Here is a 25,476-nt window from a genome sequence, read left to right on the forward strand (position 1 = left end):
AAACTTTTTATATCGTAAATTAATGTATTTAAAACGAATTCAAATGACATTACAAAAGCCTATTGCGTGAAGAAAAAAATGATTTAATAAATAACACCGTACTGAGTCATGGCATCTGTTAAAAGGTAGAGTGGGGAAGCCCGAATGCTATTGACATTCAGACAACGTCCCTGGTTCATACTACTGTCTGTGGAGTATAAATAAAGGACTAACAATAAGTGCATATCTCTGTCACTAAGTACGCGAAATCTCCATTATAAAGGTTAGGAATGAGGAAAATTTTGCAAAATATTTGTTATTTCCCTGAGGATAAAATCTACTACTTACCTAGTATACTAATTGAAATGCTTTATATTTTGTTATATTCATACTAATCAGTCGATTTATAGCATAACTTGAGTATACTCCGGGTTCGACCATATAATAAGCATATATATTATGTTCCTAATATGTCTATAGGATTGGCTCAGTTTTTGAATACAAGATTAAGGTCTAAGGACGAAGAATATGGATCGTCATCACAATTTGTTAATTTTATACAAGTTAAACCAAATTGTATCAGACTAACTAGAACAAAAAGAGGCAAATATTTATACAATGCAATTTTAAATAACTGGTATTAACACTAGCCTTTAACTATCGACGAGTACTAATTAAAGCAGCAGTGTACGACATTGACAATGAGTGCATATTTGCACGCAATACGTCAAAAACTCCGTTTTGTTATTGAAAATGACTTTCAATGAAATGTTACCGTGCGTTTATATTACGTGAAAGTACATTCACAAGAAGATAAATAACATTGTACGTATACCGCGGATATTACGCTATAAATATCGTAACTAAAGAAAAAACAACTTTTCTAAAAAAATATTTTAACCTTAAACATTTAAGATAGCGATAATATTCATGTTGGGTTTTTATAAGGTTGTGGTTTTTCTTGTAATTAATTTTACAGTTTAAAATTTAATTTATTTTATATAGGATGTATAATGTAAATGTGTGAATTTTAGCTTCGTTTAGCACAATTTGAACCAAGTATGTATTGTTTTTAATCAAGACGTCCGTTTCCCAGATTGATATCTGTGACCTTCTATGCTGCTCTACATTTTAAGGTGAATTTTGATTTGATCTGTTTTAAAATCTTCCTAAACTTGCATAACAGTTTTAGGAACAAGGATAAAAACCGAACTCGTAATATATTTGTATTGTAGTTTAAAAAAATGAAAATACAAAATTTACTACAATAGTGAAAAACAATAGGGACTAGGAAGTAACAACAGGAACGTATTAATATTATACATACAATCAATGCAACGCAGACCAACAATAGCGTGGAAATATAAAAATCAATTCAGAACATAACACACGACCGTGTGTAGCCCACATCATCCTTCTTACATTGTGAATTGTATTCTCTTGGAATAAAGATTGATATTTATAACGTCTCACTACTACATTTACCAACCTATTTTTTACGATACAAATTACCAAGGCCATAGAGAAAATTTTAAGCGAAACATTTTGTAACTCTCACAATACTTTTCTTTGTTTTTTTTTTATTCATTTCAACGTCGACATCAAGGTGAGAGAATGAAGTACTTTTCTATTTCGTGCAACTCTTTTATTTTTTATATCATTTGCCCAATAAATCTAAATTGATTGTGAATGGCTTAATGGAATCAGTGAGGCGTATAATTATGGTACTACTGCTAATAATCACATTTTTCACTAAATGTGCTAAAACATGTGGAATGTATCAGCCTTGATAGTAAGCGCACAACAGGAAATTTGTGCAGTCTATACATATTCATTAAAATAACAAAAGTTTGAATGGAATAAAAATATTTTTTTATTTATACAAAGGAATGTTCTGTTAATATTCGACTTTTTAGCGATTATTTTGTTAATTTTTGGTGCAAAATCATTGACATCGTCAATACGTCAAGGAGTAAAATAAAATTAGATGAGCTGAAAGAAGGCAGACGAAATTTTATAAATATGTAATAAAAGTTATGTAGGTACATCTATTAATTGCTTTGTTCCTTCTTACCTATTATGTATTTCAAGCTTCAGCATATCAATTTATTTTTTTCAAGATGCAATCAGGATAATTTATTATCTTTTATAAAAAATAGTTACCTACTAATAAAAAGATTAATTTAGATGTTTTATAACAATACCAATGATATGATGTAGAGCGCGTTATGAACATATCTTTAACTCTATTTTTTTTCCATACCATAGTCCATAACATTATAAGTTTCATTTTATATTTACAAATTTTTACTTTGATTTTATATTTTCAAAAAATTACAGATTGGACCTTGTGCTGCCAATTTTAGTGTTTTCATCAAATTCAAAAACTCCTACCTACTAGCTAGGTATATAATAATGCTTAATTTAAGTCTTCTTTTAATTTATACACGATACGTCCGAAGTACATCCAGTATAATATATATTCAGATTAAAAGGCTCAGGAAATAGCGATTGCGTCGCCTTACGAGTAATTCTTTTAACGTAACAACGCCTTGGGTTGGCCTTAGTGTCTCACGTTAATTTATGTATTATAGAATGTGATGTCAAAATTATTTCGTAAATTTCTAGTTTGGACAGCCTAGCAAAATTTAACGGAGATAATATTCAAAATTGATAAATTCAAGTACTTTGAAGTCGTTCCTTGAAAAGTTTTTTATTGATAAGTTGGTAACGGTATTAAATCAATGTAATTATAGATAAAAGCTTTTGCTTCAACACATAGAGTAATTGACTGAGAGGTGTTCAGGGATAATGGGTAACTGCCACAATTCGGGCGGAGAGCGAATGCACGGAGCGCTTGCGCAACACCCGGAGGCAACACGCTTGACCCTGAACTCAATTCGGCCACGACCATTTTGCAACTAATCACTGGTCGTTGCGCTTCAGGTGGACGTCGCGGGCCGTCGCCGGCACAAATGTAAACATTTACAGGCGGCAGTCGAACGCGCGAGGCCGAAACGGACGTGATCCCTGACATCATACACCATTTAATGACTATCCTTGTTCTAAGTACAACCGCTTGTCACCTTACGTGATTAATTTTAGCATTGAATTTGTCGTTGTTACTGTAAATTGAAGCGTGAACACACGGAGTTCTCATCTGCGCTATGAGTATCATGAGCATCAATAAATACTTCCTTTTACGACAAACTATTCGAGGTTGCTAGGTTTTAGGATAAGTTGTTTAGTTATGAACATAATGTCACAATAGGTTTTAATCTTTATGACTAAAAAAAAATTTACTGCCTTTATCCATAGATATTAATATTATGTACTATATTTGCCCCGATTTAATCCACGGCCATCCACAAAAGCAGACCTCGTCAGATATATTATACTAGCTGCTCCGCGCGGTTTCACCCCTGTGGCTCCACTCCTGTAGGTCGTAGCGTGATGATTATATAATATGTACATATATAGCCTTCCTCGATAAATGAGCTATCTAACACCGAACGAATTTTTCAAATCAAACCAGTAGTTCCCGAGTTAGAGCGTTCAAACAAACAAACACTTCAGCTTTATAATATTAATATAGATTCATATAAGTATTAAACTTGTTGATAAACTTTACTTTATAAGTTATTACGAAAGAAGAAGAAAAAAAATAATTCAGATGGATATAATTTGCCAAATTACCTTATTGCCATTAGTCGTTTCAGTGAGAGAAGGGGTTTGCGATAGCCAAAAAATGTATGTAATTAATATTCATGGCCGTTTTCAAGCATAACTATTTAATTAAGACTAATCAAAAATTGCATAAAGTCTAATTTAATCAAAAACGAAGCAAGTCGATTTTCTAGTTAATTTTTAATAAAGATTTTTTTTAATTGCACTCTACGCAGAAAGCAGATAACTTGAAAGTATTATTTTATTTCAAAATATTTTTGTACAGATTAGATAGACAAGGTTTTTAATTAAAAATAGCAATCTAATGTTGACTACAAAATAATCAACACTTCTTTTGTAAATCGTACCTTGTGTAACCGTCATTCTCAACATGTATCAATTATTTATGATCGATTATTATTTGAATGTCAATATTATGAATAAAAGTTAAAGAAGAGACTTATTGCATACTTCTTTTCTATAGATATGTACTTGCATAAGGCGCGTAATTATGAATACATAAATTGTGATTATTATTGTATCTAACAGTCAAAGAAAATTATGTGTTGCGTTATTGATTTTTTGAAGCAAAAACAATGATTTTCATCCAGCTTTCTATAAACTGTGCCTGACTACGAGCCTGGTTATGTTAAAGACAGAATCAAGAAAATTGCTTCTCTTATAATTAAAAATTAAGTTCCTATATCGTAAATCTATAGGAAGGTAACAAATAAACATTGGAATTTGGATTTCCGATAATTAATGTTGTGAATGCATACGTGTTAGTGTTTAATCTTTACTCGATGCTTGGAAAAAATCTCTACTGAGGTTAGTAAAACATTTTACTGACCATTGTTCTGGTGCACAAGATTTTTGAAGAACCTAATGTTTTTATTACCGAATCAAAACATCAAAACAATAATTTAGAATAAAAAAAGGGGAAAAACAGCTAAGCTTGTTTCATTCATTTTATTTTGATGGTACTATAAATCACTCTATTGACGTCATGCATGAAAATGTATTAGGTATTAAGAATTAGTTTTTAATTGCAATGTTTACAGTTTGTTAATAATTTTGTCTATTAGTGGGAACCTGTATCATTACATTACCCAGTTTATATTAATGAGTTTTGCTATTAATTTTCTTTCTGTGTCGTATAACTGTCGCTAAAATTTTTGTCGTAGCTTGTATAAATCATATATACGGAGATATCGATTTTTAGTTGATACACGATCAACAAGGCAATATGGATTTAGATTCAGAACCTATTCTGTTATTATTTTAAAGAAGCTTTTTTCAAATAAGATGTAAGCCGACGCAAAAAATGAGCATAGGCATGAACGATGAGGATAAACAGAAGTAATATATAAAGTTTCCAAAAAACCTGTATTTGCTAAAAAACAGATGAGCGATTTATCATGTTTTACACATGTAATTCACCACACAAAACAATAATTAACATAGAAACCCGTTCAAACATTTCTATAATATTATAATTAATGATGTAGAGCGCTTTATTTTATATCAGAGAATTAAACGCGGGTAAGGTTAGCTTGTGTCATTGACTATAAAAATATTTTAAACCTTGCTAACTGTAAAATGAATGAAATTATCATAACTGGGTATTATAAATATTAGTGAATCCATATCAAAGTGAAGGTATCAACGAATATAGATGATTCGCTGAGTCGTTTGATATTTACCAATAAAGTCATTTTTTTGTGATAAGTTCAGTTCACAGGTCTCTTTCGCATAACTAGTTGTGACCTTCGAAGATTTCCGATGTTTACTTTCCTTATTTAGTTTATGGCCTCCGACTTTGTAGGTGGTCGCTCAGATTAATTTTGTCCTTTTACAGTATTTCTTACGATCCTTCTACACACAGTCTGATGATAATTATATGAAATAACTTCAGGTTTGGCTATTCGTGTCAAGTTCATAAACTCATATTACTTAATCGTTCTAAGACACGTTTCGATTAATCAGTCATTCTAATTGCTGTTTACTCGATCGTAGCTGGCTCTCTCTGGTTATTCTTGATGTCCTCTACTGAGATAATTGGAAGAGTATTTTATGCAAGTCATGTAAGTTTGCTCAACAGAACTAAGGTTAAAATCTAATAATTGTCGAAGAATGTTTTGCCTCGTTTCAACACCGCGCTCGCGCTGAGGAGCCGAAAATTGATTATATGTGAATCATTGCCATAAGTTTTGAATTCTATTAAAACGTCACGATTAGGTGTTGGAGGATAGTAGGGAGTTAATCTCATGTCAGTGGCCATTCGACGTGACCTTACGTCACACGTCCACCGTTTTGCGCCGACACACGCGATGGGAATACTAACGTCTGCAAAACGCCTTGGTGAATCCTTGGCTTCAAAACCGAGCTCCTTTCTTAGACGATTGCATTTAATGAACGTTTAAATCTTATCACCTTTTGAATTGAATGTAAAGTAATCTCGGTTGGGCAAAACGTTTATTTTATGGATCTTGAGCGAAAGAGCGTTAATATTGTATATCGTCAACATCGATCAAGTATTTGCACATCGACATCAGTTTACATAAGGAATGCTCATTAGAATGGTGTGTCCTTCATATACTATTATATATATCTGAATCGTAGTAGTATATATATTTTAAGCATATTCAGAATAAAGGATGACCATTGTTCACCTTTTCTCTTGATCCTTACGGATATAACCTTTGTAAATGATGTATCTTTGACTCTACATTTCATTTGTGGCTTATAAAATGCTATATTATAATATTTGGCTTTTCTTATCGAGTTAAAAGCTTATCTCTGTAATATTTTTAAGAAAAAAAAAACTTAATTAGATAATTCTATTAATTTTTCCAAAATATTTATGTTCATAAAATTAATAAGAAAGATTTTATCTTTATTTTATGATACACATTACACATTTATCATGAATCAATTTATATACAATTATTATCGATAAATAAACAATGTTCATGAGTAACTTTCAAACAAACTGCTCTTTCTGTCACATGATTCAGACGGTGCAAGCTGATTTCATAATTGCGAGCGGAATCATCTTATATATTCACTAGAGTCTCACCTGCGGGCGTCCGATACTGCGAAACAACGCGGTTCCTTTCCACCGCCTATCGAGTTAGAGCACACACACTACCCGAAAGTGGACTGCGAATATCCAATACGCAACATACGAAGGTGAGGGCGCTAGGGTTGCGAGAGCGCGGGCCGCGCGTAAATCGCGTAGTGGAACTACGAAAACTGCGCCTGCGCTCGACGTGCAAGCGTGCTCGGTACTGCCACCGCGCGCCACTTCCACGCTCTTTTATCACATCGCTCTTCGCCCGCCTTAAACTTGACTTTTTGCGATTTGACGTCACGATATATTCGTTTTATTAATATTTTTTAAGTTGAACACAAATACAATATAGATTCCATTGGTAAGATTGATATAGGATAATGGTTATAGGTACCATGAATGTGCAATTTAAAGCTCTCATATTTTTCTTTGGAGTGATTTTGTTTTTAACGATCCGTTGTAGTTGATAAAAAATTTATGCTTACCGTATTGTGCGCGACTATGAAAGAAAAAATAAGTATGTATGTTATAAAAACACGAATGATAGAAATCATCAAAATAATTTAATTAATAATTATAACGAAGCTAGGACCTGTGGAAATTTCTGATAAAAAATTCCACAAATAAATTTATATTTGATGCTGTCATTATTTTTTACCAATAAAAAACATTGTCGGCATCATGGTCGGCATATTAGGCGAAATCAAAAGATGACGTACAATATCTCATTTGTAGTATTTGTAACTTCATATCCATCAGGAATACGCAGAATTTTTCAAAAAAATTAACCTTTTTAAAGATGTAGTATAAAAAGCGAATTACATGATCAGCACTCATATTATTATAAGAGATTAAATTTATTTATAATTTATTAAATATCGATTTCATATAATTAATTTTACAAATAAATATGTATGTGATGTAAGTGAATTTCAGGAAAATGATTCCGGTCTTTGCATTACAGAACAAGGAACATGTCTCTATGGTAGAGCCTCACAATAGATTTTATTATATTTTTAAAGTATTTATGCTACATCTTCCATGTTTTTATATTGTTGATTGTTTATTTACCTGATACCGGTATACGTAGTTGTGAATATTGATAGATACGATGTCTTATAATGGATTAAATGTTATTTAAAACGTTTTGAAGTCATAATATTTGATGAAGTTATGACTTCAAAACGTTTGTTAATGTTAAGTTAATCGATAAATTAAACATTATAAGATAGTTAGAGTGAAGAGGAAAAAAATGATGTTTTAAAATAGATATACAATTTTTTATATTATATTTTTTTATGATTTCAAGTTGCGTTTAAGAAACATTTTAAACAGATGAATTTGTAAATTCTAATGTAGGTATCTTAATCTTATCTTAATACTATTATAAAGGCGAAAGTTTGTATGGATGTATGGATGTATGGATGTTTGTTACTCTTTCACGTAAAAACTACTGAACCGATTACAATGAAATTTAGCACACATATAAAGGGTAACTTGGATTAACACATAGGATAGGTTTTATTCCGGAAATCCCACGGGAACGGGAACTATGCGGGTTTTCCTTTGAAAACGCGGGCGAAGCCGCGGGCGGAAATCTAGTATATAATAAATGCTGAAGCTGATATCTACAAAGGACGGACGAATTACGGAAATATACGTCATCATTGTTAAAGTAATCTCGAATCTGTACAATAATAATAATGACAAGCAACAAGCAATGTTACATTGAACTCCATCATGATAAATACAAACAAGTTAATGAATAAACGACGGAATTTCCAATAGACCTTAACAAGGATCTGAATTTTTCTCTGTTTTTATTGGATCGCATAAAGGGCTCCATTGCCAACAAGTGGGGATATCCGTAGATTGAAAATATACAATATAGCAAGTTATTTATACTTGGGAAATAAATAAGATATAGTACGGTAATTTGAGCACCGTAGCGTTGGCGGACTTTTAGCACTTTTAGTGACATTTTGCTGGGAAGGTCCCGATATGGGATGTTTTTATTATTAATGATAGAGTTTTCAACACTTCGTTTTATATAGGAAGTATGAATAAATATGATTTATTTCAGGCGTTCGTCTTTCAAATGGACAATCTTCTAAGACAGAAATAAGGGTTACCTACTACGGCGTTTAAATAGATCATTCTTCGTTACCTCTTTTTACTTTGAGATTTCGTACGGCTTACCTATATGTTTAATTTAAATATCTCTTTATCTATTTACATTATATCTATGTGGTTTAAAAGTCATTATATACAGTTATGTTTTGACGCCGTTACCGCCACTAGCTTATTTTTCCCAATGTTGTGAAATTGCGGAAGTCAACTTGCAGCTGTAGTGAAATACCTTTTCGTTTCATAGAAAGGGTCAAGGTTACGGTTAAAAGTGATTACCTTCGTATATGACGTAGCTCCAATATGATGCATACATATTAGGAACTTATTTATAGTTTAGTCTTAAATAAAATAATTTTGGTTAGAAGGCTAAGTTTTTTAAAATCTATTTTAAGATCTGGTCATTTATTGTTGGCCATAACATACTTAATAGATTAGTTTTATTTTATGTAATGGTTAGCACTTTATGATGTGGGAATTTTACGACATAAGGCAAGCTTAATTATACCTATCTACGTAAATATGTTATGCCTGAATACCTATATCATTCGAGCTCGTGACCCATAACAGCGTTGAATCAATTAGCATTTGATAACGAATAGCTAAGGTTTTTATTTACGCTTATTTTGTGCCTCAATTATAAAATGTTTGATGTGATCATAGTACACAGAACCTACGTATAACATCCGTATTTGAATCGTTAAGGTAATTTCCGTTTAACCGTAATTCATTAAGAAACTTTCCGAGAGTTTTTATTTATTTATTCTCTATTATCTGTTCGTCATCATTAACTATAACGGTAAATTGTATGCTGTTTTTATCGTAGCAAACTTAATAGTTACAGGTATAAATTTTTTTGTGCCGACATCTCCGTGATTTGTGTTGCTAAAATGTAGCATAAACATCATAATGTTATTAATAAATTTAGTATATAAGGCAAAGTTACAACTTTAACTACCTAATTAAAAAGTTTCAATATTTTTTTATTTATTTCTATACTCTTTTAATTACCTATATAATACATACATATCTAGTCTTTTAATTCAAGTTAAGTTCTTATAATTTGGTCTTCTAATAACTGAAGAGTAAATTCAGCATATTCTATTCATATAGCAGGTATGCATAATTCATATTAAATTCAGATCATTCTGATAGTATGCCTAATATTTTCTCTATAGATTTATAAATTTTATATTTTTAAGGTTTATATCCCAATTAATCATCATCAGTTCCGCCACCCATGATTAAGTGCAATTTTCTGATATTATAATATGGATTTTACTTGTGATTACTTGTCATTGACCTTTGATATTGAAATAAACGTTCAGCAAACTGACAATGACCGTCCTTTCGAGAATCTACTTAACTCATGAGAATCAATATCTGCAACTTCTAATTAATTATGCGTGCAATAAAAAACGCAAAGACAGTATTTAAAAGATATAATCTTTAAATTTTCCTGTCAAACAAATTAACTAAAAATATTAAATGTAAACTTTGGACTTTTTAAAACTCATAAAATGCTTACAAAAAGCGTAGCAATGTTCATATAAGGATAAAAAGCAGCATTTTTTTTGTGATTACAATTTTTTGAACTTAAAAAATTCTATTTATATGCAATAGACTAAAAAAAAAGTATAAGGCTTATCCATTATAATTATCTAATTTATAAGTCTTAACATACGCAAAGGTGTAAATTAATTTGACATTGCGCAAAATTTGATGTCCGGGTACAATAATTACAGATGTATCTACAATGGTAAAAATAATACGTCATACATGGTGTTTTCATTTATTCAAACATTTGGCGCTACTTCATAAATTGTTTTACTTGTTTTCTACTCTACATCCTGTTTAATACGCAACGACGTAGCGTTTGAAGAAATTGTTTACAAAAAATAGGTTATTGAGATGACATTTTATGTTTATTGCTTTATTTGGATACAGAAACGATGTAAATTTATTTTTTTCATATTCAAAATTCACTTTTACGTACAAAGTACTTTTTTTCAACAGCCGGTTTTTCATTAGCCTGAAAAGTATAATGTTAATTAACAAGATGCAGATCAACAAAAACTTGATTAAAAATTATAATTATAGGTACAATGCTATGCATATAGGTAATCCATAAGTTCAACATATTAATATTTAATCAATAAAATATACATTCTATTATTTAAATTAATTACTTAGTTCATGAATTGTACTAAAATTTATAAGTCACAGAATTTCAAGGTTTTTGAACTTTGTTACATTTGGGTTTATTCGGCGTCTTTATTTTTTATTCATTTTGAGCGTGTGATTATTAAAAATCTCCATTCATTACTCGTGGTCAGCATCCGGTTCGACCGGTTATTTACCGCAATTCTAACTTAATTTTCGACATTGTATGAGTTTATACAACGCATATCTACTAATCATAAATAAGAGAATGTAAAGATACACGGCGGAATTGAAATCCTTTCATCCCATAAGTTCCTTTCGTTCGTCTACAGCCTTAATGATAATTATATGAATACTATGTTAATTATTAAAATGAAAAAAATCTAGGTGCTAGAATTGTATATTTCTTCTCTAAAAACATATATATAAAATTTTCGTGTCATAATGTTAGTTACGATATTCCTACGGTGGCTGGACCGATTCTTATGAAATTTTGTGTCCCTATTGGTAGATCTGAAAATCGACGGACATCTATTTTTCATTCTGATAAGAGTAATGCAGAATAACGTTTGTCGGGACAGCTACTATGATATATTTTTACACCTTTGTACTTACCAATATCTCGTAATATTTTAAAACTTCAGAACAGTATTTTCCGCTTTTTCAGTTATTTATTGTTCACATTCACACGTCTATGTAAACTATATCGATTTAACGGTGATGCGCACGATGCATTGACATCAACACAATCTGATAAAACAATGTGCTTATGGCTTGAAATAACGTCGGGTTTCCACGTCTGTTTTTTATATCATTTCCTACTACGTAACTAAGTAACTAAGTACTTAGTAAAATGGCTGAATATAGAAGGATGTTGTTATAAGTATAACTTATAAGATTTATAAATGTATCTATATAATATATAGTTCTGTTTTCATATTATATTCCTTATATCCTTTACAATCCTTCGTTTATTGTAATAAAATTGATAATGGACACAAAGTATAGATAAGACTGAGAAAATTACTAGAAAGCAAAATGTTAGATACTTATGTAGATTTTTCGAAAGGACAGTCGCAACTTGAATAATGGAAATTTGAATTACAATAAAAATCACGGAATATGAAAAAATTGACCGTTATGGTGGCTATAAAAGATTAAAACATATATTCTTATACACGGTAAATGTACATGCCCAATATTTACAGCCATTAGTATATAATTGTCTGTTATTAAATTGGCTAAAATTACATTGTAAAGTTTGAGTTTGACGCAATAAAACTCGTAGCCAGTATTAAATATAGATAATTATGAGTCGAGAAGTATAACCAAGAGCATAACGGATTGTTTTTTGTTTGGAAAATATCGATCTATGCTATAATGGTTAGGAAAATCCGTTTGCACGTTTGTTATGATCAAAAAATTTTCCACACTTGCAAATATCGTGGTTAAATACCGCAATGCACGCGTACTTAATTTCTCATAAACAAGAATAATTTTCAAGTTCAATTAGGTATATAATAGTATGATCATGACTTAGATACATTGTGCATAATAAAATATACAATTACTAGCTTTCCGCCCGCGGCTTCGCCCGGGAACTATGCGGGTTTTAGGAAAACGCTCAAAGAAAAACCAGCATAGTTCCCGTTCCCGTGGGATTTCCGGGATAAACCTATCCTATGTGTTAATCCAAGTTATCCTCTATAAGTGTGCTAAATTTCATTGTAATCGGTTCAGTAGTATTTGCGTGAAAGAGTAACAAACACACACACATCCTCACAAACTTTCGCATTTATAATATTAGTAGGATGTAGTTATACCACAGTTATAGGTACTTTTGATTCTAGGGGGATATCGTAGGTTGCTCTTATTACGTAGAAACTTTAAGTACCTATTAGAATTTTCTATTTTATATCTTTTCAATTCAGTTATAATTCATAGCATTGATATATTAGGTTTAACGAATATGATTAATTTAGAAAAGCTTTCTTTTTAAATATGTAAGATTTAGATATAATGCATGCAAAACTTAAAACTATACCTACCTACTTGAACCTTAATCAAACCAAATTAATTCCAATGATGATATTATAATTCACATGAACACATTCTAATTATAATTATCATTACAAAACATTCTATTTATTAAATCAAGGATTGAAACTAGAGTGCGTACAGTTATGTATAAAGCGCTATATAAATTATAAGTTGTTTTAATTCACTTAATGGTTGTCTACACCGAGTAATAAAACGTGATATACCTTCCAGTAGGGACTATAAAGACTGAATGTTACATATTACTGTAATGGAAGGTCAAAAAAGCTGTAAAACATTAATTTTGCAACATAATAATTGATTATCATAGGTACTCGCTTGACCTTCTTCGTATAATGACGACGAAAATATGTAAACGATATGTCCAAAGGCCATAAAGTCCTCTTTGATCAAGTTAATATTTTAATAAATTTAATATATTCTAGTTTTAATAGAGTGCGTAAAGTTTCGCTCTCACGCGAATTAACACGTGCATATAGAATTTTATTTGAAGGTGGAATTGGGTTCTGCACGAAAACACAAAAACGCCTGATACGATTCCTGTCTCTATTTCGTTTGCCTATTGCAGCAAATGATTAAAGTTATACGGACGGAAATAATAAGACAAGCTTTCGAAATTTGATTGTATTTTAAATGAAATGGCAATACGACGAACGAATACGAATATAGGTCACTTCTCTCTACGAAGAAGAATAAATAGGTCTCTCTTACAAGAAAATTTATAAGATTTCAAGGGTTACAAAAAATTTGTATGTGGGTACATTTATCTTCACGCTAGCTTAGGTAATACGTACTCAGTTTTATCACTACTGACTACGTCTATTATCAGGACCAACAAAAATTTATATAATTTACATTTAAAACAATTTTCCTTGATATAATAGGTTCTGTCTGTATCGAGAATCGACTGCGACTTCTTAATATACCTAATTGATATTTTAAAAATGAGATATTTATTTTATAGATCTCTTATATATGTGTGAGTTATCATAAGAAGTCAATAATAGTAAATGACTATTCAAATAATAATTAATTATTAACTTAGATCAGCATATGCAGAAGGTAAACGAGCTACATATTTCCTGATTAAAACATTTTATGTTTGAACAAAAACAATTTCATTTGCAAATGAAAATTTTAAAATCTGCATTTATTTTCTGTATTGATTTATATTAAATTTTTTAATACATATATATTGTTACAAGAAATGGGTTTATATTATACCTATTATATATTAATTATCTAACATTCGTACGAATCAAATAGGTTCTTCGTTCAAAGCATGAATATGTGTTAATTTTTTTAAAACTATCAGAAGAGATTACTAGATTGTATACTATAGGTATATGATGATTGATGCTAAAGATTAATACAAGTGTATTCGGCTTTTGCTACCTTTCAAAACGTTTCTCGTATGAATGTTTTTTTATGTTTTCTACAGCATGAATGCAGTGAAGTATTCAAAATTCATGAATAGCGACGAGGAACATCGATAGAAAAATTATTTTGAATATGTAATGTAACAATTTATTAATTAATTGGATTTACATACCTAAGTAAATTGCATTTTCTGTTAATTTATTCAATTTCTACAACGCTATAGACATTGCACTTGTGTATGATGCACGTGGAAAAATTAAATATATTTAATAATATATGTAAAACATACGTAAATCTGAGTCGTATAATGTTTAAACATGGAGTTTATTGCTCACTTGTCACGAATATTCTTTACGGTTTATAATAATGTGTCATAATTACTATAGATAAACAAAGATCATGTATATAGAAGCGGGTCTATAATTACTAACTCTATTAAAAACTCTGACGTAGGAATTATAACATTTTTCCTTTATAAAACAGGTTTCTTTAATAAATAAGTACTTGTGTAGGGCTAGATCTAGAAAATTATTAAAATTGCAATGATTCATAGAAATAGATTAATCGTGGATACCAGTTTACCATGTGTTGTATACCTAAACTATAGCACCTGGTTTATAATGCAAATATTAATATAGATAGAAACACAATGATTGGAGGGGAATCTTATAACTCAACCATCTAATACCTACTTCGAAGATACATTTTACAATTAGAAAAATAACTGGTTATTTTTGTTTATTATGGCAAATCATGAGATTAGACATAACAAGCAGATAAAAAGGGAAAATCCTAAACTGTGAATATTTATAACCAAAAGAATTTCCAATGGGCGAATCATTTATACCAATAACTTTGTGTCCCTACTAAGTGTAAAACACATTGCTAGCATTTGGGAATAACTGACATTTGTCTCAATATAATGTTAGTTAGAGTAAGGATAGCTTTATTTTATACAATTAAACAGCTTATAGCTTATACAACAAAATATGGTGCAAATTTATCTATAAAAAAATCAAGTCTGTCAAAATCAGTCTTCAAGGTACCCAAAACGATAAAATTAATGTTTACTGAACCGTTAAACTTTGAACTAGGTTTGCATTTACCTTCAATTCTCCACGGAATTCGCTATTTGCCGCAATCACATTTTCTTAAAAACATTTTTTATATTCTTATACATGTACCTATGTGAATTGTGATTATTGTTTGAAGATTGTTTGGATAAGAAGTAATACCACAGAATATATGTATATTGTATAACTAGCTTTCCGCCCACAGCTTCTCCTGCGTTTTGAAAGAAAAACCCGTTCCCGTAGGATTTCCGGGATAAAACCTATCCTATGTCCTTTCTCGGGTATCAAAATATCTCTATACCAAATTTCATGCCAATTGCTTCAGTAGTTAAGGCGTGATTGAGTAACAGACAGACAGATAGAGTTACTTTCGCATTTATAATATTAGTATGGATAGTACTGTAATACAGTATCACATAAATTACATCAAAGTAAATTTAAACAGTTGTTTATTAGTAGGTATTAACTTACAAAGACGTGGTCTTTAATCATAATTGTTTACTAAATGGACAATATCTTCGATTTTTTATTTGCCTGTGATTATTATGGGGGCTATATTTTTTGAATTTTATTTGGTACCAATGCATATGACGCAATTACGGCGATTGAAGTAACATTAACAAGATTTTTCCCTCTTTGGTGCATTAACTTATCAATTACTAGCGGTCCGCCCCGGCTTCGCCCGTGATACATATTTCGCAATAAAAGGTAGCGTATGTTCTTTCTCAGGGTCTAACGATTGTCTGTGCCAAATTTCATTTCATAATTGGTTAAGAGGTTTATGCGTGAAAACATTACATACGTACATACATACATAATTAGATACATAATTACAAACTTTTCCTCTTTATAATACATATTAGCACAGACTAATAATAATATACTACGTATACAAATATTAGTATAGATGGGTTGAACTAAAAAATAAAAACTATAATCATTTTCAACCAGATAAATGATAACTTTCTGAAAGAGAATTAAAAAATGAAGCTTTTTGTTTTTACCTTATGCTATATTATTTAATATTTTACGGAAAACTGACTAGGTCTACTTAGGGTTTTCTAATTAATAATCACAGGCTCTATATTATCAAGAAATGATTCTAAGCTATTTTATAATATGTTTATTATGGCCTTACTCAATAATATTTATGAGGAAATAAAGTAATTAGGTAATAATAACATAATATCCTGTATTATAAAATATTTTATAATTACAATTCTTATAAATCGAAAAATATTCTGAAAAAAAATGAATGTTTTTGTGACAAGGTAAAATATATACATCATTTATTTTATTACTATAAAAAATTCCTACATACCTATTCATTAAGATGAAATATTGTGCATATTTAATATAAATTAAAAAAGTTATTACACAGTACATATCTCCCAATTGGTTGGTCTTTAACGTTTGTAGAAACCATTGAATCAACAAAACTTATTTAATATAAATACAAATGTTTATATTGGGATACTTAGCAATGCTCTTTTATTTTTGTTTATTTTTCAACATGACACTTCCTGAAAAAGTGAAAATTAGCTCTTATGGAGCAACCTTTCGTCACACCCCTTAATTTCAACTCGCTGCAATTATATAACTTAATTGCAACCCAACTACATACTAACATTTAAAAATTAGTATATTAATTGCATGCTCAGAAACAATTTATTGTTTTTCACTACCCTATGGGAAATTCTTACAGATGAAAAAAATGTAATGTAGAGAATACCTAGAGATACTATAAAATCTAAAAAAATACTATGAAATCTCTATTATATACTAGCGGTCCGCCCGGGCTTCGCCCGTGGTACATATTTACGTTTTCCCTACATAAGAACCATCCTCGTACTTCAAGGAATATAATAAAAAAGAATTATCGAAATCGGTTCAGCCGTTCACACGTGATGCCGTGACAACGCGAAACGGGTTTCATTTTTATATATTACTAGCGGTCCGTCCCGGCTTCGCCCGTGGTACATGTTTACGTTTTCTCTCCATAAGAACCATCCTCGTACTTCAAGGAATATAAAAAAAAAAGAATTATCGAAATCGGTTCAGCCGTTCTCGAGTTATGCGCTTACAAACACATTTTGCGATTCATTTTTATACGTTTTCTCTCCATAAGAACCATCCTCGTACTTCAAGGAATATAATAAAAAAAGAATTATCGAAATCGGTTCAGCCGTTCTCGAGTTATGCGCTTACCAACACATTTTGCGATTCATTTTTATATATAAGAAGAAGAAGAAGATAATATATAATTACTTTGAATAAACCGCGATACCGTCAGTAACGTTGCATTAAATTGTTGCAATAATTATATAGGGTTATTTTTTATCACAATAGAGGTAGGTCACGGAAATAATTACTTTAATGTTTTATACCTAATTCAGAAAAAAATATTTACCTACCTAACCTGTACCTACCTAAATGGTAAACCGAATAAAGGTACTACTTACCAAGGGTCAATTATTATTTGGGGGTCGCTAAATTTAAACTTTATCGTATACTATATCGATAACTGTGATAACTAAAAAGTGAATTACTTTTACACTCACCGTGTTATAGTAAATCTATATCTTATCATCTCAGGAATGCATCATTATTTATTATCTATAATATATCATAATACAAGAATTATAAAACACAATAAGATTCTATTTACTTATCTTTCGGCCGTGCTCACATGTCTGTTGATAAAGCACGTTTTACATCCAAGTAAAATAAGTCTCTATTTCATAATTGTACTACAAATTAAATAAAGATTAGATATATTTGTGTCGGTAAATATTTTAGAAATTTTGAATATTTCGGTGATTTAAGTGCTTTATGATTACACTAACATAATATTATAATAACAAGATATATGCATAATTTTCTTCAGGACTTTTGGTTGGATTTATTGATATCTCTTGATGGAAAAACAAGTAGAAAGACTGGAAGAAGCAAAATATATGGAATATTAATTGGAAATCGTAATAAGTTTTATCATCATCATTTTACAGTTTAACGCAATGAAATTCTTAAATGATAATTGTAAAATATATCTATCTAAATTTTGATATTACATCTATAGAATTAAATAACCTACCAGTAAGTAGTTAGGTATCTACCACATATGATATTCTATTATGGTACCTATAGGTAGATAGTGTTATTAATACATGCGCTCAATTACAAAATCAACATTGTAATGGCAATTCTTCTATATAATGGTTGACAAAGATAAATTATAAAAAAAACGTATAATTTAAATTCCGTTAGGTAAGTAAAATATTTAAATAAAACACATATTCTTCTAAAATTTGTTGAAGTTTTTATTTGTATTTTTAATTCGATAGAAACTGAGTTATTATAATATGGTTTAATAGGAAAACCGCAAAAAGAGTATTTGCATACAAATCGTTTTTATTTTTTAATAGGAACTCAATGTTCTTGTTTTGTTTACGCATAGCTTAAATAAAAAAGTTTACAACTTTAAGACATTATTGTGGAAATCTACACTAATATTATAAAGAGGAAAACTTTGTTTGTTTGTTTGATTGTAATGAATAGGCTCATAAACTACAGGACCAATTTTGATGAAATTTGGCATAGATAATCTTTAGACCCTGAGAAAGAACATAGGCTACCTTTTATTGCGAAATAGGTATGTGCCACGGGCGAATCCGGGGCGGACCGCTAAAAATAAAAAATAAAACCACGCTCAACTCCTGAAATTATTGTATTGTCACCGATCCTTGATAAGAGTAGAGTACAACGTTTAAATAAAGTGGGCCAAAAACGATTCTTAAGGAGTCGGTTACATACAAACATGCATGGAGAAGCTAATATGAGCATGTTAAAAACAAATATTCTCTATATCATTTAATTGTGGTTTTTAGGGTTCCGTAGCCAAAATGGCAAAAACGGAACCCTTATAGTTTCGTCATGTCCGTCTGTCCGTCTGTCCGTCTGTCCGTCTGTCACAGCCGATTTACTCGGAAACTATAAGTACTACAGTGATGAAATTTGATGGGAATATGTGTTGTATGAACCGCTACAAAAATATGACACTAAATAGTAAAAAAAAGAATTGGGGGTGGGGCCCCCCATACATGTAACTGAGGGATGAAATTTTTTTTTTCGATGTACATACCCGTGTGGGGTATCAATGGAAAGGTCTTTTAAAATGATATAAAGTTTTCTAAAAAACATTTTTCTTAAAGTGAACGGTTTTTGAGATATCAGCTCTCAAAGTCGTAAAAAGTATGTCCCCCCCCCTCTATTTTTATAACTACGGGGTATAAAATTCTAAAAAAAATAGAGGTGATGCATGCTAATTAACTCTTTCAACGATTTTTGGTTTGATCAAAGTATCTCTTATAGTTTTGGAGATAGGTTGATTTAACTGTAATTTATTATATTTGCTGCTACGGAACCCTTTGTGCGCGAGCCCGACTCGCACTTGGCCGGTTTATTATTTCGTAAAACGTATACCTATTAGTCATTTTAATTGCTTTAAAATATTTCTGCACGATTACAAATTAGTTATGTTATGTCGCATATTTAAAAATAAAAATATTTTTTTAACATTTTTAAAAATAATTTCCGTATGTTGCTTCAAAAACCAACATATCGTTGAAAGGAACCCAAAATGTTAATAAGCGGGTATGCCGTATGTAGATTAAAGAAAACTTTCCATAAAAACAAATAAATTTAAAATACTTATAGATTTATAACTTTATAAGCATACTAGCTTCCGCCCACGACTTTGTACGTGCATCCCCGTTTTTCCCCGTTCCCGCAAGACTTTTGGGAAATCCTTTCTTAGCGGATGCCTACGTCCTAACATCTACCTGCATGCCAAATTTCAGTCCGATACGTCCAGTGGTTTGGGCTGTGCGTTGATAGATCACTATATCAGTCACCTTTGAGTTTTATATATGTTACAATAGATTCTAGAGGAAATGTAAAAACTGAAGAAATTACATTTAAATCCATCCAACCTGTCCGTTTTTTCATACGTTATAAAAAATAGCTTTCTTTGTCGCTATATCCCTTTGTATGCTTAAATTTATAATATAATATATAATACTACGCAACGGATTTTGATACGGTTTTTTTAATTGATAGTGATTCTCGAGGAAGGTTTTACTTAGTATTTTATTCAGTACGTTTTAGACAAAGCGAGCGAAGCCGCGGACGGAAAGCTAGTCTTTTATTTATATGTATAATTGACATTTTATGCTTATTAAATGTTTTATTTAGATTCGTAAATAGATGAGATATAGAAACAACCATTTGCGTGTTATTATTGATATTTTTAATTATTTCTATTATAAAAATTACTTAATATCACTTAAACATAGATACCTCTCTACCTACAACACAAGTGAAAATTGTTAGAATCTTACCTTAACTTTAACTCTAATTCCGACAAAATATTATCTGCAAATTTGAAGCTTGATACAAATGTTTTATAGGACTACAGTCAAATAACTATTAGAAATTATTTTTAATTTAATGGGTTATAGGTAACGTTGGATTAACGTTGATTTGTAAACAAACAAATAAAATACTTAATTAAAGTATCATTATTATTGGCAGATGCTTCCGGATAATATAAATGTATTTTATGTAGGCCTCTATATCCTCGTTGTCACACAAATTTGTCACATAAGCGTGAATACGAGGAAGCAAATGTATTAAGAAGTGACGTACTCACCAAATAATAAGAAAATATGTACACAATGCTTAAAATATTCGTTTGTATCTAATACAGGGTTACAACTTTTCGTACGTAAGTATATGACGACGCGCGTTAAGAGAATAAATACGAGAACGTTGTATTTCTTTGACTATTTTATTATACGGTGATTACGACGCGGATGCAAATCGCTTTAGCACGATATTAGACTGTGTTCTATGTCAACTAAACAAGTTCAAGTTAGTTCAATATATTAATTTATTCTTGTAAACAACAAATTATACACAGTACGAAGCTACCTAAATCAAGACTATAAAGCAAGTAATGTGGCGCACGCAACTCAAAAGAGAGACTCACTCATAAATATTTGAAATAAATTATATTATCCTTACAAAACAGCCTGACAAAGAACGGAAGTTAGTCGCGGAAAGATTGCTAAAATTGATAAATCATAATTATTTAGGTGTGAACTGTATTACACTAGTAAATAAAAACACGTATGTGTTAAATTTGAGCTTGCAGAGTTCTCAATTAAATAAGCGTGATAAGTAAATTAAATTTCGTGCGTTTGTATCTATTCCTTCTACAGTAGGTAAGAGCAGCGTAGACTGCTACGGCGTAGACTACGAACGGGACTCCTGTCTGAAATGTTTTATTACTTTAATTATATTATACCTATTAATATAAAGCGATTACAAAAAAGCATAATATGGTTTTTCTCGTTTTGAGTTTTATCTGAAAAAAATAATATTTAAAAAAATTACAAATTAATTATTGGATAAATTGTGATTTAAGCCAGAGGTGAGCTTATCAATATTTTTTATTATACCTTATACAGGATTAAGTACAAAATTAATTAGTTAATACAGAGATGGAATTTTTGTAATAAAACATTGTTGTGAGACATACAAAAAGTTTTATCACATGTTTTGTTAGTCTACATTATTAGTACTCTGCTAACTGTCAATATAGGAAGTTATAATGTTAAATTATACATACAGTGACCAGAATGGAAAAAGACCAATTGGAAAAACATCACATAACTTAAATGGAATAATCGGAAATAAAATCCGATCAGGTTTTGGAGTGACGTACGATTTATTTTTTTTGAAATATCATTAATAACAATAACGACCTATATTTACGTCATTAATAAATGAAATCATTTTTATTTGTTTCGTTAATATAAAAAAAATATGTAAATTTGTGTTTTTGCTTGCCATAAAAAATCGTTGTAATTGAAGGACTCACAAGTCTTGAATCTTGGAATGTCTTGGATACAATTTAGGATTACAAAGCATATTAAGGTTGACATTAATTATTATATTAGTTGTGCCTTATACAACACAGGAAGTTGGATGAGTAGGTATCTTCTCGATCTATTGCTATTTTCGGTCAGGAAAACCTTGTCTTTCGATCGAACCAAAAATTCTTTACGTTCCGAAGGATTTCTATCCCACACATTCTTAAAAAGGATATGCGTAAAATACCTCTATATAAAATATGTTGTTTATGAAAAGCCCGTGTCTCATTTTGTATATATCGGTTTCTGAGGTTACCGTTATCCTTATTTATTTCCTAAGAATGGCAAACAAATGCAGCAGCAGAAGATTATAATAATTTGGAAAATCCAAAAGTGCACGCCTCATAATTTTTTTTTAATAAATATTTATTAATTATTATTTTTGTTTATTTAATAACAATTAAACCACATCGAATCAGACCCTGAAAAATGAAAGGGTTCTATTCCTGAGCATACTCAAGCGTAAGAGAAAAAAAAAGACTCGATTAGTAAAGTATTTCGGTCGCTATCGTGTTAACAAGAAAAAGGATCCGCACATACAGACACACGGACGTCCAAGACAGAACTTTTTTAAACTGTTTTTTAAGTAGTTTAAATAACAAAAATGACATCAAAAATATCATGAACGTTAAAAATAGTGTTTTTTCTTAATATGTGTGTGTATGTATTATCTTACAAGTGCAATGTATGATACATAAAGACATTTTAAGTTTGAAAAATCAGATGTTTTGCGCGAAGTGACAGTAGTACCCACCTCAACGCTTCGCTTATGAGGCGTGCAAAATGCGTCATATCTAACTTGAAATGTAGCCTTTAATTAATTTAAATATGTTCAATGTTCATATCACAACGTTCAATTATCAATGCTACGACTACGTATATTATTAAATGCAGGAATGTGTAGGTATGCCTTGTTCAATCTATTTATTTAAGTTTTAATTAATTCAAAATATCTGCACGGTTATAAAATCATAATGTTGAGCTGCGCTTAATAGTTCAATAATTTATCCTACCGATGATAAACCAGAAACATACTTTGTAATATTAATCCATACACGTGTTCAAACTACGTCATTTTTCATTAGGTCGTTCCACTCAAATGAACATATTCAAAAAGTGCAATAAGTAAAATAAAAATCTCAGTAAAACCATACACAGTGGCTATGGATAAAATTTTAGCTTTGATATGACAAAAATGACGTGTGCCACGTGCGCAGTGAAATAATTGATTGGACTTTGAACGTAAACTTGCTAAAACTTAAAACGTCGAGACCTCAAGGATATTGGCTCGTGTCTCGTTAAGTGTTTGGTGTTGTTGAGTAACGAAGAACTTGACTTAAACAGTTGACAAGTTTGTAAACTGTTTTTCCGATTTTTTAAATGATGGAATACGATTTAGCTATAGAGATTGTAGGTACTCTACGAATCATAGTTATTTCATCATTCATTTAGTGATTCTATTTTATTTATTTGTGTATGTTAGTTAATTATTTAATGTATATTTTATTAAATCACTATACCGTTAGATACCTACATAATTTAAATAAGTTTTCCAATATAAGATGGATAATAATAATTATAAGTAACTCGATACTTCGCTGATTATAAATTATAATATATTTTGATGATATCTATACTAATTGTAATTTATGGTAGAGCGTTCAAGTAATGAAGGCTTCGTTTACGTTTTGTGCTAAATACATTCTTCTTACAAATTTTTCCGTTTATAATATTAATAAGATAAATTAATATGGAAACTAATTTTAAACAATTACATGTAAGTGCGCAAATAAAATCCCAGTTTATAAATCTTTCAGGGTCATGCTCTTTGTGTCCCTATGTATGCTTAAATCTTTAAAACTACGCAACGCATTTTGATGCGGAATTTTTTTATAGATAGAGTGTTTCAAGAGGAAGGTTTAAGCATATTATTTATTAATATGCTAAAATATATAACGTAAGCGCAATATATAAAATAATAGTAATATATAAAATAAGCGCAGTACAAAATGTTATTATTTTATATATCCACCAAGCACAAGGACGTTGACACCGTATTGACACCGTCGACGTAGAGATGGTCTCGCAATTTGCCGATTTGAGAAGGTCGTGTTCAAATTTCAACCTTACCTTGTAAATTCAAGTACAAAATCAAACCACACTGAGTCCATCCAAATACGGATGTATTTGTTTGACTATGATTTTTGTTCATTGGAAAATAATATAACCTGAAAAAGGTATTGACTCATATGCCTGCATATTTATAATGCCTATTTTTATTTTATTCTACATTTAAATTAATTTGTTATTGTATATTTTTTAATTATACAGTAAAAACCAATAGATGTTTACCATTTACCGTTTCAATTCGTGGGATTTCTCTAATGAATAAAAAAATTAACGACTGTTTAAAACTTTTTAAAGTAAAACAAAAAAGAACTGTGTTCCCATAGTTAGTTATTATGATAATATCAAATGTAAGTATTTTAGTCGTAATGTTTCTTATATTTAATTAGCAAGACAGTAAATTGATATACCTACGTTATTAAGCTGATAAGTTATTTTATGTAGCTTTATTTACCTTTTATAAATTATTTTGTTGGTCATTAAAATCGTATAGTAATAAACATAGTTGTTTATTAAAACCCTAATATTTAGCAATATAAATATGATATTAGACACAAAACTAGAAGTTGGCTCCGTGAGCAAACATTCATCTTTTTGATATCTATCTAGTTATGAATTGAGTATTTGTTCATCTATTTAGTATAATATTAGCAAAAGCTTTATAGCTTTATCTTCCTGAGTAAGCAGTATTAGTAACATAATATATTAGTTATAACTGGTTATACCACATTGATTGCTACGGTCATTATTATAAACTTATATTCATGCATTTATTAAAGTTCCCATTTTCATTTTTTGTTTGTTTTTCTTTTTAAGAAGCATTGCACCCATTAGA

General features: G+C 30.2%; 1 protein-coding gene across 4 annotated transcripts in view; it reads right to left on the reverse strand.

Annotated features, from left to right (window-relative positions):
- LOC149904519 (very long chain fatty acid elongase AAEL008004-like) overlaps nt 1-21,291 on the reverse strand; it is a 41,052-nt gene extending 19,761 nt beyond the window's left edge. For 3 of the 4 annotated variants that reach the window (XM_090106784.1, XM_090106780.1, XM_090106785.1), the window contains exon 1: nt 6,725-6,937. The gene's annotated coding sequence lies outside the window, so the exon portion shown is untranslated. Of the gene's footprint in view, nt 1-6,724; nt 6,938-21,229 lie in introns of those variants that run through there. The other variant, XM_090106781.1, reaches the window with a different exon arrangement.
- Between the last annotated feature and the right edge of the window lie 4,185 nt (nt 21,292-25,476).

This window comes from Colias eurytheme, chromosome 11 (assembly GCF_061535395.1).
Source record: "Colias eurytheme isolate Ceu_HAF_F1 chromosome 11, ilColEury1 Martin Lab GWU primary, whole genome shotgun sequence".
NCBI lineage: Eukaryota > Metazoa > Arthropoda > Insecta > Lepidoptera > Pieridae > Colias > Colias eurytheme.